The sequence below is a fragment of the Arachis stenosperma genome, chromosome 2 (genome assembly GCF_014773155.1).
Source record: "Arachis stenosperma cultivar V10309 chromosome 2, arast.V10309.gnm1.PFL2, whole genome shotgun sequence".
In the NCBI taxonomy this organism is placed as follows: Eukaryota; Viridiplantae; Streptophyta; class Magnoliopsida; order Fabales; family Fabaceae; genus Arachis; species Arachis stenosperma.
This window is the reverse complement of record NC_080378.1, coordinates 58,137,842-58,150,661: the sequence shown is the minus strand read 5'-3', so window position 1 is coordinate 58,150,661 and position 12,820 is coordinate 58,137,842.

The window sequence follows — 12,820 nt, the reverse complement described above, 5'->3', positions numbered from 1 at the left end:
AGCTTCCGGGATCTTTAAGCTTCTCTGGTAAGCTTTTCCGAATGACTGCACTGCATTCTTCAGTGAGGAAAAATTTTTCAGTTTCTCTCCAATCCTTCTTATGACTTAAGATCTCTTTCATGAACTTAGCATAAAAGGGTATTTGCTCAAGTGCCTCTGCAAATAGAATCTTTATTTCAAGAGTTCTGAGATAGTCTGCAAAGCGGGCAAATTGTTTATCCTATTCTGCTTGGTTAAGTTTCTGAGGATAAGGCAACTTGGCTTTATATTCTTCAACCTTAGTTGCTGCAGGTTTATTACCTACAGAAGTGGTTGGAGAAGTGTGCTCAGGAGGGTTGTTATCAGCACTTACAGGTGCCTGATCCCTCATTGGCGTTTAAATGCCAGAATTGGGTGCTGAATGGGCGTTTAACGCTAGATTGCCACCCTTTTTCGGCATTTGAACGCCAGAACTGGCATCTTTATTGGCGTTTAATGCTAGGTTACTGCCCTTTTCTGGCATTTGAACGACAGAGTTGGCAGCTAAATGGGCGTTTAACGCCAGTTTTTTTATCCTCTTCTGGCGTTTGAACGCCAGAATCATTCCTATCTGGCCTTTTATGGTCCTCAGAGGGATTTTGGGTAGTGAATTGGTCATCCTCTGTCAGATGGTCTTTTCTTGGCTTCCTACTGCTTTGATTTGAGACGTTCAATATTTTTCCACTCTTTAAATAAACAACTTGGCATTCTTCTGTTATCTGCTTGGATAATTGCTGCTTTGTCTGATTTAATTGTGTTTCCATATTTTGGTTAGCATCTTTGGTTTCTCGTAGCATCTCTTTAAATTCTGCTAGCTATTTTGTTATAGAAAAGAGTTGTTGATTGAGTTCAGCAACTTGTTCTAGAGGACTAAATTCAGTGGATACTGCGTTAGCCTCTTCTTTCATGGAGGACTCACTTCTTAAGTACAGGTGCTGATTTCTAGCAACCATATCTATGAGCTCTTGAGCCTCTTCAATTATTTTTCTCCTGTGTATAGATCAACCAGTTGAGTGGTCTAGAGATATATAGGCCTTTTCTATAAGCCTATAGTAGAAGATGTCTAACTGCACCCATTTTGAAAATATTTCAGAGGGGCATTTCCTTAGTATCTCTCTGTACCTCTCCCAGGTGTCCTAAAGGGTTTCATTATCCTCTTGTTTAAAGCCTTGGATGTCCACCCTTAACTGTGTCATCCTTCTTGGAGGGAAATACTGATTTAGAAATTTTTTTGATAACTATTTTTATGTTTTTATGCTTGCTCTAGGTTGGTTATTTAACCACATTTTGGCTTGATCCTTTACAGCAAATGGAAACAGTAATAATCTGTAGACATCCTGATCTACTTCCTTATCACGTACCGTGTCAGCAATCTGTAAGAACTGTGCCAGAAACTCAGTAGGTTCTTCCTGTGGAAGACCAGAATACTGGCAATTTTGCTGCACTATGATAATGAGCTGGGGATTTAGCTCAAAATTACTGGTTTTGATGGGGGGTATACTGATACTACCCCCATATGAAGCAGTAGTAGGGTTACTATATGACCTCAGAGTCCTTTTGGACTGTTCAGTTCCACCTAGGTCCATGATGGAGAAAGGAAGGTGATGTGAATTGTGAAAAAATTTTATTTTATTTTATTTTAATAAATTTTTTTTCTGGACCAAAATAAATAATAAAAAAATTGGAAACTAAAATAATTAATTATTTAAAAGATTTGAAAATATTTGATGAGGAGAAGGTGGTTAGGAAGTTTTGAAAAAGATATGATTTTTTAAAAAATTTAAAAGATATGAATTGAAAAAGATATGATTTTAAAAATTTTGACCAAGTCAACCCAAGGGATTCGAAAATAATGAGTAAATAGAGGAATATATATTTTTGAATTTAATGAGGAAAGAGAACAATAGTAAAATAACACCAAACTTATAATTTTTAGATCAAAACAAAGAAAACAAACAAGAAAAATCTGAATGTCAAGATGAACACCAAGAACACTTTGAAGATTAAGATGAACACCAAGAACATATTTTGAAAATTTTTTAAGAAAACAAAAACACAAAAGACACCAAACTTAACAATTTTTATACTTTGGACACTAATAATTCGAAAATGTATAAGATAACAAGCAATAAAAGATACTAAACAAGAACAATTTGAAGATCAAGAAAAAACTAAGAACATATAATTAAAAATATGAAGGAAAACTAAAAACATGCAAATCACACTAAACTTAAAACATGAAACTAAACTCAAAGAAAAATAAACAATTAATAAAGAAAAAAAGATTTTTGAAAGATTTTTGAAAAGAAAGGAAGAAAAAAATAGAAGATGCAACTCTAGTGACTCTAAACCAAAAAAGATAAAATTTTTCCTAATCTAAGTAACAGGAAGAACTGTCAGTTGTCCAAACTCGAACAATTTGTCAAATGTTTTAACGCCCATTTACTGCTGTTATGAGGTGTGCTTTGACAATTGGCATTCTAGTTTGGGTCTACTATACACTTAGATTGATTACCTTACTTCCTGTTTTTAATATGCACACCAAGTGTTTGTGAACAAGTTCTCATAGTATCTTGATTTATTTTCTATCTTATTCTTGCACCTTAATGCTTCTTTTTCACAACCCTTGCAATACATGTGCATTGAGCTTGGTATTCTTTAATTTTCATCATAAAAATGCTCATTATTTTGTGCATATTTTACATGTGATTATCATTGTCGATATTGATGCTTGAGCTCTTCTTCTCATGCTTGTTACTTGCATGCTTTTATCCCTCTTGCATCTAGTGTTAGTGACTTGCCTTCATGATTTTAAATGATGTCTTACTTGCACGTTGTAGCTACCATGTATTTAAGACACTATCTTTTTCTTTGGCATTCATTATCACTTGCACTTTCTTACTTCTGGTGTTTAGCTCCCTAAGTTTAATATTCCTTCTTCTTCTTCCTTTTTTAGGATGGCCATCAAGAGAGGAAAAAAGAAGGCTTCTAACAAGACACCGGCGAAGAAGGGAACCAAAAGAGCACCGACTAAGGTGCAACCATTCTCAAAGTTCAAGCCACCTACTAAGCGGGTGAAGAAGACCATCCGAGTTAATGAAGCAAAGAAGGAACTTCCCGCACGAGACTCTGCAATATTCACTAACCGCTATTGTGAACGGATGTTCCCCATCTTAGTAGAGAGAAACTACCACAATGAGCACTGATGCGCCATTATCTTGGGGTATATTTTGTGTGTAATCTAGAGGATTTCATCAACTTCCTTCACACTTATACACATAAAATGCATAGTTTTGTGTTTCTTTTCTAGTTTTGCTTAACAGTTGAAAACATGCTTTTTAGGCTCTAAATAAGTTATATTTTAATCTCCTGCTATTACCATTCAATGCTGTAATCTGTTTGTTAAGTGATTTCAGATATTATAGGGGCAAGAATGGTCTAGAAGAGGGAAAGGAAGCATGCATAAGTGGAAGGAGCATAAAAGTGGAGCTTTGGAGTTCAGGCATCGACGCGCACGTGCAACCTACGTGTACGCGTAGGAGCTCAGATTTGAGATTCGCACGCAAACGTTGACGCTTCCGCATCGCTGAGCAGAGTTATCATCGACGCATATGCACGCTTGACGCATACGCGTGGATCACAAAACCCAATCGACGCGTGCACGTGACCTACGCGTTCGCGTGATGCGCGCACGTGATCTCTTTAATGAAAACGTGTCTGGCAATTTCAAAGAAGCTCATGGCCCAATTCTGAAAGAGATTGACACTTCTTCACACTTTTAGATATTTTGAAAGTTAGTTTTTGGTAGTTACACTTCTAGAGAGAGAAACTCCAACTTCTCTCTAGGTTTTTGGCTTTCTCAATCTTAATTGTACTTGGATTCTTTGGTGAGATCTGAATTTGATTCAATTTTACATTGTTCTAGTTGTAGATCTTCTTCTCCAACTCTCAAATTAGGGTTCTTGTTGTTTTAGCATTGTGGATCTTGGATTTGACTTTGTTACTTTGATTTCTATTAATGAATTGAGGAATTTCATGTTAATTTTTGTTAATTGTTGATTGTTGTTAATTGTTTACAATAGATAGATTTAATTCAATTGCCTTTCTTAATTTCATGATGTCTTCCATTGTTGCTCACAAATTATTTGAGAAAATGTCAACTATAGCTATGGAGTAGAATTTCACTCTTGGCATAGGGGTTGGATAATTGGAGACACTTGAATTGTCAAAGCTTTTGTTGATTGATAATTGGAAATTGCTAATTGACTTGAATGACACTAACTCTAGTCTTTTATTAGGATTTGACTAGGACTTGTAGACTCAAGTTGATTATTTCCACTTGACTTTCCTTCATAGTTAGAAGTTGACTAAGTAGAGCAATAACCAATTGACATCACACTTGATAGAGATAATGATGATAGGAATTCCAATTCCCAACCCTAGCTAAGGCCTTTATATTGATTGATTGTTATTCACTCTTGCTTGATTCCAAATTCTTGTGTCCCTTAGTTTCATTGCTTTTTGTTCATTACTTTTATGCAAGCTTGTATACATTCTTCATACTCAACCTCAAACACTAAGAGACTCCTAGCCAATGATGTGCACCTTAGGGCAACTCCTAGGGAGAACGACTTAGGACTCATACTCTCACTTATTGAATTGGATTGTGGACACACACTTTCTTTGTTTGATGCGTTATAGCTTGTTGGTTTAGACTATACTCACGATAAACCTATTTGGTAAATTTCTATACCGACAAAATGTAGCTCATCGAAATGGCACCGTTGCCGGGGAATTGCAAATGTGTGCCATGTTGTTGGTTAGTATAAATATGTGGATATGTGAATATTTGCATTTTTCATTGATTGTTTGCTAGTTTGAATTGTTAGTTAGGATTAATCTTTGTTTAGTGCATTTTCTTGTCATGAGCTCTATACCTCTTTCATTGAATGACACGTTCGCTACCGGATCTGAGCCTAGCTACTTTTGATCCCAAAATTGAGAAAACTTTACTCCATATTAGGCAAGCTCGGAGAATGTTAGCCTTTGGAGGTGGTGAAAGGGTTCCTACCAATTCACCAACCTTATGCGACGTTGAATCGGAATCGTCATCTGAAGAAGGAACAATATACTCTTCCATCGATACTACTAATACTTCTTCTATTGATCTAGGTAGCGAAACTATGGCCGCTCCAAGGAGAGTCACTCTTAAGGTAGCCGGTGCTCCGGACTTTGTTCTTCAACTGCTTCAAGTGCATCACCCGGAGTTAAATGCTAATTTTGAACTCAAGACCGCCTTGATTAATCTTCTACCCAAGTTTCACGGACTCTCCGCTCAAGATCCGATTAGACACCTTAGGGACTTCCAAGGTGTATGTTCTACTACTAGGCAGGAAGGTTCCGACAAAGTTGCTATAAGGTTGTATGCTTTTCCCCTCTCTCTTGAGGGGAGAGCTAAAGAGTGGTTCTACACTTTGCCCAATGAGATTGTTAGCGATTGGGATTTGCTTAGAAGGGAGTTCTTATGCAAATTCTTTCCTCCAGATTTGATGGATAGATTGAGAAAAGAGATTTCATGCATTGTCCAAGGCGAAATGGAAAGTCTATATGCAGGGATGGACATAAGGGGGGGCGAGTGGCGGCATCGATCCCCCAACTTTTTTTAATAGTAATAAGTTATTATGTATAATTTAATTTTTTTAAAAATTATTTAGTATTTAGTCTAGTATAAATAAAAGTCCAATTTAATTTAAATATTAATAATTGTTAATATTTAAAAAATAAGTAACAATATTAAAGAAATCTGAAAAAGATATTATTATTAATATTTTTTAATTAAATAAAAAATTTCAAATCTCATAAAGTGAATTCTTTTTCTTTTTGTGGTTGTCTTTTTTTATTCATTTAATATTAATTCTCTCTGTTTCAACTGCTACAATTAAGAGATCTTTTTTGACTATGAATATTGTGAAAAATAACTTAGAAACAAAATAAAAGATGAATTTCTTGCTAATTGTCTTTTAATTATATTGAAAAAAATTACTAAAAAATTTGACACAAATTCTATTATTGGTAAATTTTATGATACGAAGAATAGACCACTTCGTTAGTAAAAAGTATACACATATTTTTTTATTTTAAAATATATTCTCTATCGGTATATTTTTGTAATACATCTTATATTATATTATTTTTTACATAATTTTTAATATTATATGTATTTTTGGCCCCTTCATAGTATCATTTATGGATTCGTCCCTGTCTATATGAGTATTGGGAACGGTTTCGAAGGCTTCTTGACTCATGCCCTCACCATATGATTGACACTCTAGTGTTGATTAGCTATTTTTGCCAAGGAATGAAACCACAAGACAAGATCCTCTTGGATGCTTCAAGCAATGGTTCCTTGACAAAGTATAGAACGGCGGAAGAGGCATGGCAATTGATCACCAATTTGGCCGAGTCCACTCAACACGCTAGACAAAGAAACAATCATCTGAAATCCATTAATGAAGTTTCTTCTAGTGGTGAGACCACCGCCCTTACTCAAGCCTTGGGAGAGATGACTAGCATTCTAAAGCAACTCCAACTTAATCAACAACAATCTCCACCTCCTCAATAACAAAAAAGTCAACAATTGGTTCCCCAACGTGTGTGCGGGATTTGCTCTTGTTACTCTTATTACACGGATGAGTGTCCAAGCCTCCAAGAAGACAATACCCTAGTGGCTACCCATAATTTCTATAACCACCCGAAGCAAGGGTATCACCAACAAGGAGGCAACTATAACTAAGGGGGAAATTACACCCAAAGTTGGAAAGAGAATCCCAACCAACATTGGAGGGATAACTATAATCAAGGAGGAATAGATAATGGAGGGAACCAAAGATGGAACAACAACCATCAACAACAACGGTACCAATAAAACTAATCATACCAACAAAACCAATCATACCCTCAACAAAACCAAGGCAAAATATACCAAACCTACCAACCACCACACCAAAGGAAAACACCCCAACCCAATCAACCACAAACTCTCCAAATCACCTATCCTCCCCCCTCTTCCAACCAAGATGAGACACTCCATTCTATCCTTCAAGGACAAAAAAATGCAAACCACACTTGCTTCGGGTCTCACCGGTCTTACATCCACTCTTCAAGCCCTTCTAGCCTGCTTGGAACCACCCTCTACCTCCACTCCTCAAGCCTCAAGCTCTAGTGCCTTACCCTCTCAACCTTTACCCAACCCCAAAGGTGGCATCAATGCCATTACCTTGAGGTCTGGCACCAAATTGCAAGAGAGGGTTGAGCCAAGCCCAATAGAGATCACTCAAGACGAGGATGAGGTTGAGATAGAAGAAGTTAAAGAAGAGGATGAATCCCAAGAGGTAGTTGAAGAGGTGATTGCTCAACCAAGGAGGGAAAATCTAAAGATAGGGATACCTTGCAGGAAGCTACTCCAATACCATTTCCTACATTGGCAAGAAAAACCAAGAAGCAAGCTGAGTTGGATCCCAAAATGGTGGAGATGTTCAAGAAAGTTGAGGTAACTATTCCTCTCTTTGATGCTATCCGCCAAGTGCTTAAATATGCAAAGTTTCTAAAGGACTTATGTATGCACAAGGAGAAAATTTGTGAATTAGAAACTATATCATTAGGGAGCTCAATTTCCGCTTTAATGGACGTGTGCCAGAAAAGTGTGGTGACCCCGGCCCTTGCCTAGTAACTTGCACCATAGATGGAGTTCAATTTGTTGATTGTATGTGCGATCTTGGCACTTATGTGAGTATTATGCCCTTGTCCGTATATAAGGTTCTGAAGCTTCCTCCATTGAAACGGTCAGCCGCCCAGTTTGTTTTGGTGAACAAAAGCATAATTTCCGTGGTTGGTATAGCGGAGGATGTCCTAGTGAGTATAAAGGGGTTGGTCTTCCCTATTGCTTTCCACATTCTCAAGATTCCCCCTAGTGACTCCGGTAGGACATTATATATTTTGCTTGGGTGGCCATTCTTGAAGACCTCCCGGTTTAAGTTAGATGCATTTTCGGGCACCTATTCATTTGAGATTGATGGAAGAAAAGTAAGCTTTAATCTTGATGAAGCCATGAGGCATCCACCGGAGGAGCACTCTATCTTTCGGTGTGATTTGATTGATAATGTTGTAGCCGAAGTCCATCAAGATGGCTTTCATAGAAAGAGTATGAATCAAGACCCAAGTGTGGGGAGTTCCCATGTATGTGAAGAAGATGCCTTATCACCTCCAAAGATACCAGAAGACAAAGTGCCGAGTCATGAACAAAATGCAGATTTGAAGCCACTTCCAACGTACCTAAACTATGCCTTTCTTAAGAAGAACCAAAAGTTCTTGGTAATAGTTGCAAGGGAGTTCACCTCCCACCAAGAAGAGAAGCTGCTTAATGTCTTAAGGAGGAACAAGAAGTCCATTGGGTGGAGCTTAGCGGACTTAGTTGGCAATAGTCCCCAAGTATGTGAGCACCGAATTTTCCTAGAAGACGGAGCCAAACCCGTTAGACAACCTCAAAGGCGTCTAAATCTTACCATTTTAGAGGTTGTGAAGAAGGCGGTCACCCGATTATTAGAAGCGAACATTATCTATCCGATTTTGGATAGTGAATAGGTGAGCCCCGTCCAAGTGGTTCCAAAGAAATCCAGTGTTACTACAATAAAAAATGAACAAGGGGAGCTTATAGCCACAAGAGTCCAAAACTCATGGAGGGTGTGCATTGACTATCGGCGCCTCAAATTAGCCACTAGGAAAAATCACTTTCCATTGCCCTTCATCGATTAAATGCTTGATCGCCTATGTGGTAAGTCTCATTATTGTTTCTTAGATATATATTCCGGTTATTTCTAAATTCACATTGCTCCCCAAGACCAAGAAAAAACAACCTTCACATGCCCCTTCAGAATGTATGCGTATAAGAGAATGCCATTTGGCTTGTGCAACGCACCTGCAACGTTCCAAAGGTGTATGATGAGTATATTTGCGGATCTTTTGGAGCAATGCATGGAGGTATTCATGGACGATTTTAGTGTGTATGGTGACTCCTTTGGTCTTTGCCTAGATAATCTTGCAAAGTTATTAGAGAAGTGTACTAAATCAAACCTTGTGTTAAATTTTGAGAAATGCCACTTTTTGGTTAGACAAGGCATTGTTTTAGGGCACATTGTCTCTAATGATGGGATTTTTGTTGATTCGACAAAGATCAAACTTATTTCTAGTTTGCCTTATCCCTCCTCAGTGAGGGAAGTCCGTGCGTTTCTTGGACATGCAGGTTTTTACCGGCGGTTTATTAAGGACTTTAGCAAAGTGGCATTACCTCTCTCTCGATTGTTATAAAAGGATGTTGATTTTGATCTAAATGAAGAATGCATGGAGGCCTTTGACAAGCTCAAAATTGCTTTGACCCAAGCTCCTATAGTGCGAGGACCGAATTGGACTAGACCATTCAAGATCACGTGTGACGTCTCAAACTATGCGGTGGGAGTGGCGCTAGGTCAGTGCGAGGGTAAAATTTCTTATGTCATTGCCTATGCCTCGAAAACTTTAGATGGAGCGCAATCCAATTATACTACCACCGAGAAAGAATTGTTAGCTATTGTCTTTGCCTTGGACAAGTTTCAGGCTTATCTACTCAGTTCTAAGGTGGTAGTATACTCGGATCATGGGACATTAAAATATTTGTTGGCCAAAAAGGAATCCAATCCAAGGTTGATAAGATGGGTGTTGCTATTGCAAGAATTTGACCTTGAAATCAAAGATAGGAGTGGTTCGTAAAACTTGTTGGCGGACCACTTGAGTCACTTTGAGCACACAAAGGGCAATGCCACTCCTATTAATAATACTTTCCCTCTTAAGGGCTTGCTAGCAATCTCTAAAGTTACCCCTTGGTATGCACCAATTGCCAATTACTTGGTTGCTCGCACCTTTCCTCCTGATTTCTCCCAACATCAAAAGGATAAGCTTAAAAGCGAATCCAAGTATTATGTATGGGATGATCCGTACCTATGGAGATATGGTGCCGATCAAGTGATTCGAAGGTGCATACCATAATCCGAGAACCAAGCCATGTTGGATGCTTGCCACTCTTTCGAGAGTGGTGGCCATTTCGGTGCTCAAAGGACGGCTCGAAAGGTCTTGGATTGTGGCTTTTGGTGGCCTACACTTTTCAATGATGCTTCTCTATTTTGCAAATCTTGTCTACCATGCCTTAGATTTGGAAATATCTCCAAAAAGGATGAAACATCCCCAACAAACCATGTTATTTTGTGAGATTTTTGATATTTGGGGTATTGACTTTATGGGGCCCTTTCCAAATTTCAATGGTTTCATGTATATTCTTCTAGCCGTTGACTATGTTTCCAAATGGGTGGAAGCAATCCCCACTAGAACCGATGATGCTAATGTAGTGCTATCTTTTGTTCGAAATAACATTATATGCCGCTTTGGATCACCACGAGAAATCGTGAGTGATCAAGGCTCGCACTTTTGTAACAAGAGAATGGCAGGATTAATGAAGAAGTACGGCATCATTCACAAAGTAGCCATGGCATATGATGTTCGGTTTCTTGTACGGTTTAGAATTTCTTCAATTGATTAAAATCTCGTTGCAAGTATAGTTCTAAACTAACAAAGAATCCTCACATGCAAAAATATTGGTTGTCACAAGTAACAAACCCCAAATAAAAATTAACCGAAGTATTTGAATTCCGGGTCGTCTCACAAGGAATTGCAATGAAGTGTTCAATTATTGGCTATGAAGGAATAAAGGGGGTTTAATTTTTAATTGGCAAGAAAAATAAATGACAAGAAAGTAAATGAACAATTAACTAATAAAAGAAAGGAAAAGATACTCTTGGCTAGACATAGGTAATTGAGATCACTATCCTTGTCTACAAATCATATATTGACAATTGTGAGGAACCAAGCTCATTAAGTCCACCTCCAAGAGATTTAAGTATGTATAATCTACTCCTATGCTTGAGGTACGTCAAATGGCTTGATCAACATCAACCCATAAGTCCCAACCTATCTACTAATTGGATTAGAAGTGGATTAGTGCCAATGGGTGTCAAATTGATCACCAAGGATTCTCAAATCACCAATTCATTGAGACTCAACGACTCAAGATCACTCAATTCCCTTAGCCTAGGCCAAGAACAAAGAAAACTACTCAAAAACTAGAGAAAGCATTCTATCAAACACCTAGTGTGCAATAAAAGTAAACATCATAAAATGCAAGAATTAATAAGACCCACAACTAACATCAACAAGAAATCAACTATAACAATGGAAATAATATAAAAGAGAGCATGGAACATAAAATTGCATTAGAAGAAAACAAGATCCAACAATTGTTCATCAACATAAAAGAGATAAAAATAAGAAATCAACAAGAGAAACTAAGAAGATTAAGACAATAGAACACTAAATCAAGAAGAGAATTGAAATTAAAACAAGAATTGAAGGATGAATTTGAGAGAGATTAAGCTAAACTACCCTAAATTCTAGAGAGAATGGAGGGCTTCTCTCTTTAGAATTCTAACCTAAACCATCATGAAAACTAAACTATGACTACTTGGTTTATTTTTCCCTCAATTCTTGGGTTCAATAGAATCAGAAATGAGTTGGATTGGGCTCAAAATGCTTCAGAAATCGCCCCCAACGAGTTGCCAAAATGGACCCACGCTGATCCTACAACATGTGCGCGTCATGTGCGTGTATGCGTCCTTATACGTCAGGCAACTATGGCAAATTTGATATCATTTTGAAGCCCCGAATGTTAGCTTTCCAACACAACTAGAACTGCCTCATTTGGACCTCTGTAGCTCAAGTTATGATCGATTGAGTGCGAAGTGATTAGGATTGATAGCTTTGTGGTTCCTTCATTTCTTCATGAGTTATCCTACTTTGCATGCTTTACCTTCATTCCTTCAATCCAATCCTTGCCTTCGAAACCTAAAATCACTTAACAAACATATCAAGGCATCGAATGGAATTAAAGTGAATTAAATTTAGCTATTTTAAGGCCTAAAAAGTATGTTTTCACACTTAAGCACAAATTTAGGGAGAATTACAAAACCATGCTATTTCATTGAATAAATGTGAGAAAAGTTGATAAAATTCCCTAAATTAAGCACAAGATAAACCACAAAATTTGGGTTTATCAGCATACCACCCCCAAACTAACGGCCAAGCTGAAGTCTCCAATCGAGAAATCAAGCGCATATTGGAAAAGGTTGTGAAACCTCATAGAAAATGTTGGAGTTCTAAACTCGGCGATGCGCTTTGGGCTTACCGGATGACGTACAAAATGCCAATTGGTATGAGCCCGTTCCAGTTGGTATATGGAAAGGCATGCCATCTCTCAGTGGAGATAGAGCATAAGGCGTATTGGGCCGTAAGAGAATGTAACACAGGATTTGGGGTTGGAGTAGAAAGGAAGCTATAATTGGTGGAGCTTGAGGAGCTTCAATTGGAAGCATATGAGAATTCAAGGCTTTACAAGGAGAAGATGAAAGCAGTGCATGATCAACACATAAAAAAGAGAGAGTTTAGAGCCGGAGAACTAGTTCTCCTCATAACTCTAGGTTAAGGTTGAGGCTCGAAAAGCTAAGATCAAGGTGGGAAGGCCCATATAGAGTGGAAAATGCCGAACCATATGAAGTCTACCACCTAAGGCACCTTCAAGGCCTAACATCTTCAAGGTGAATGGTCATCGTCTTAAGCTATACCATGGAGAGAAAATGAAAAGCAACAAAGAGGTCGAGGTGTTCCT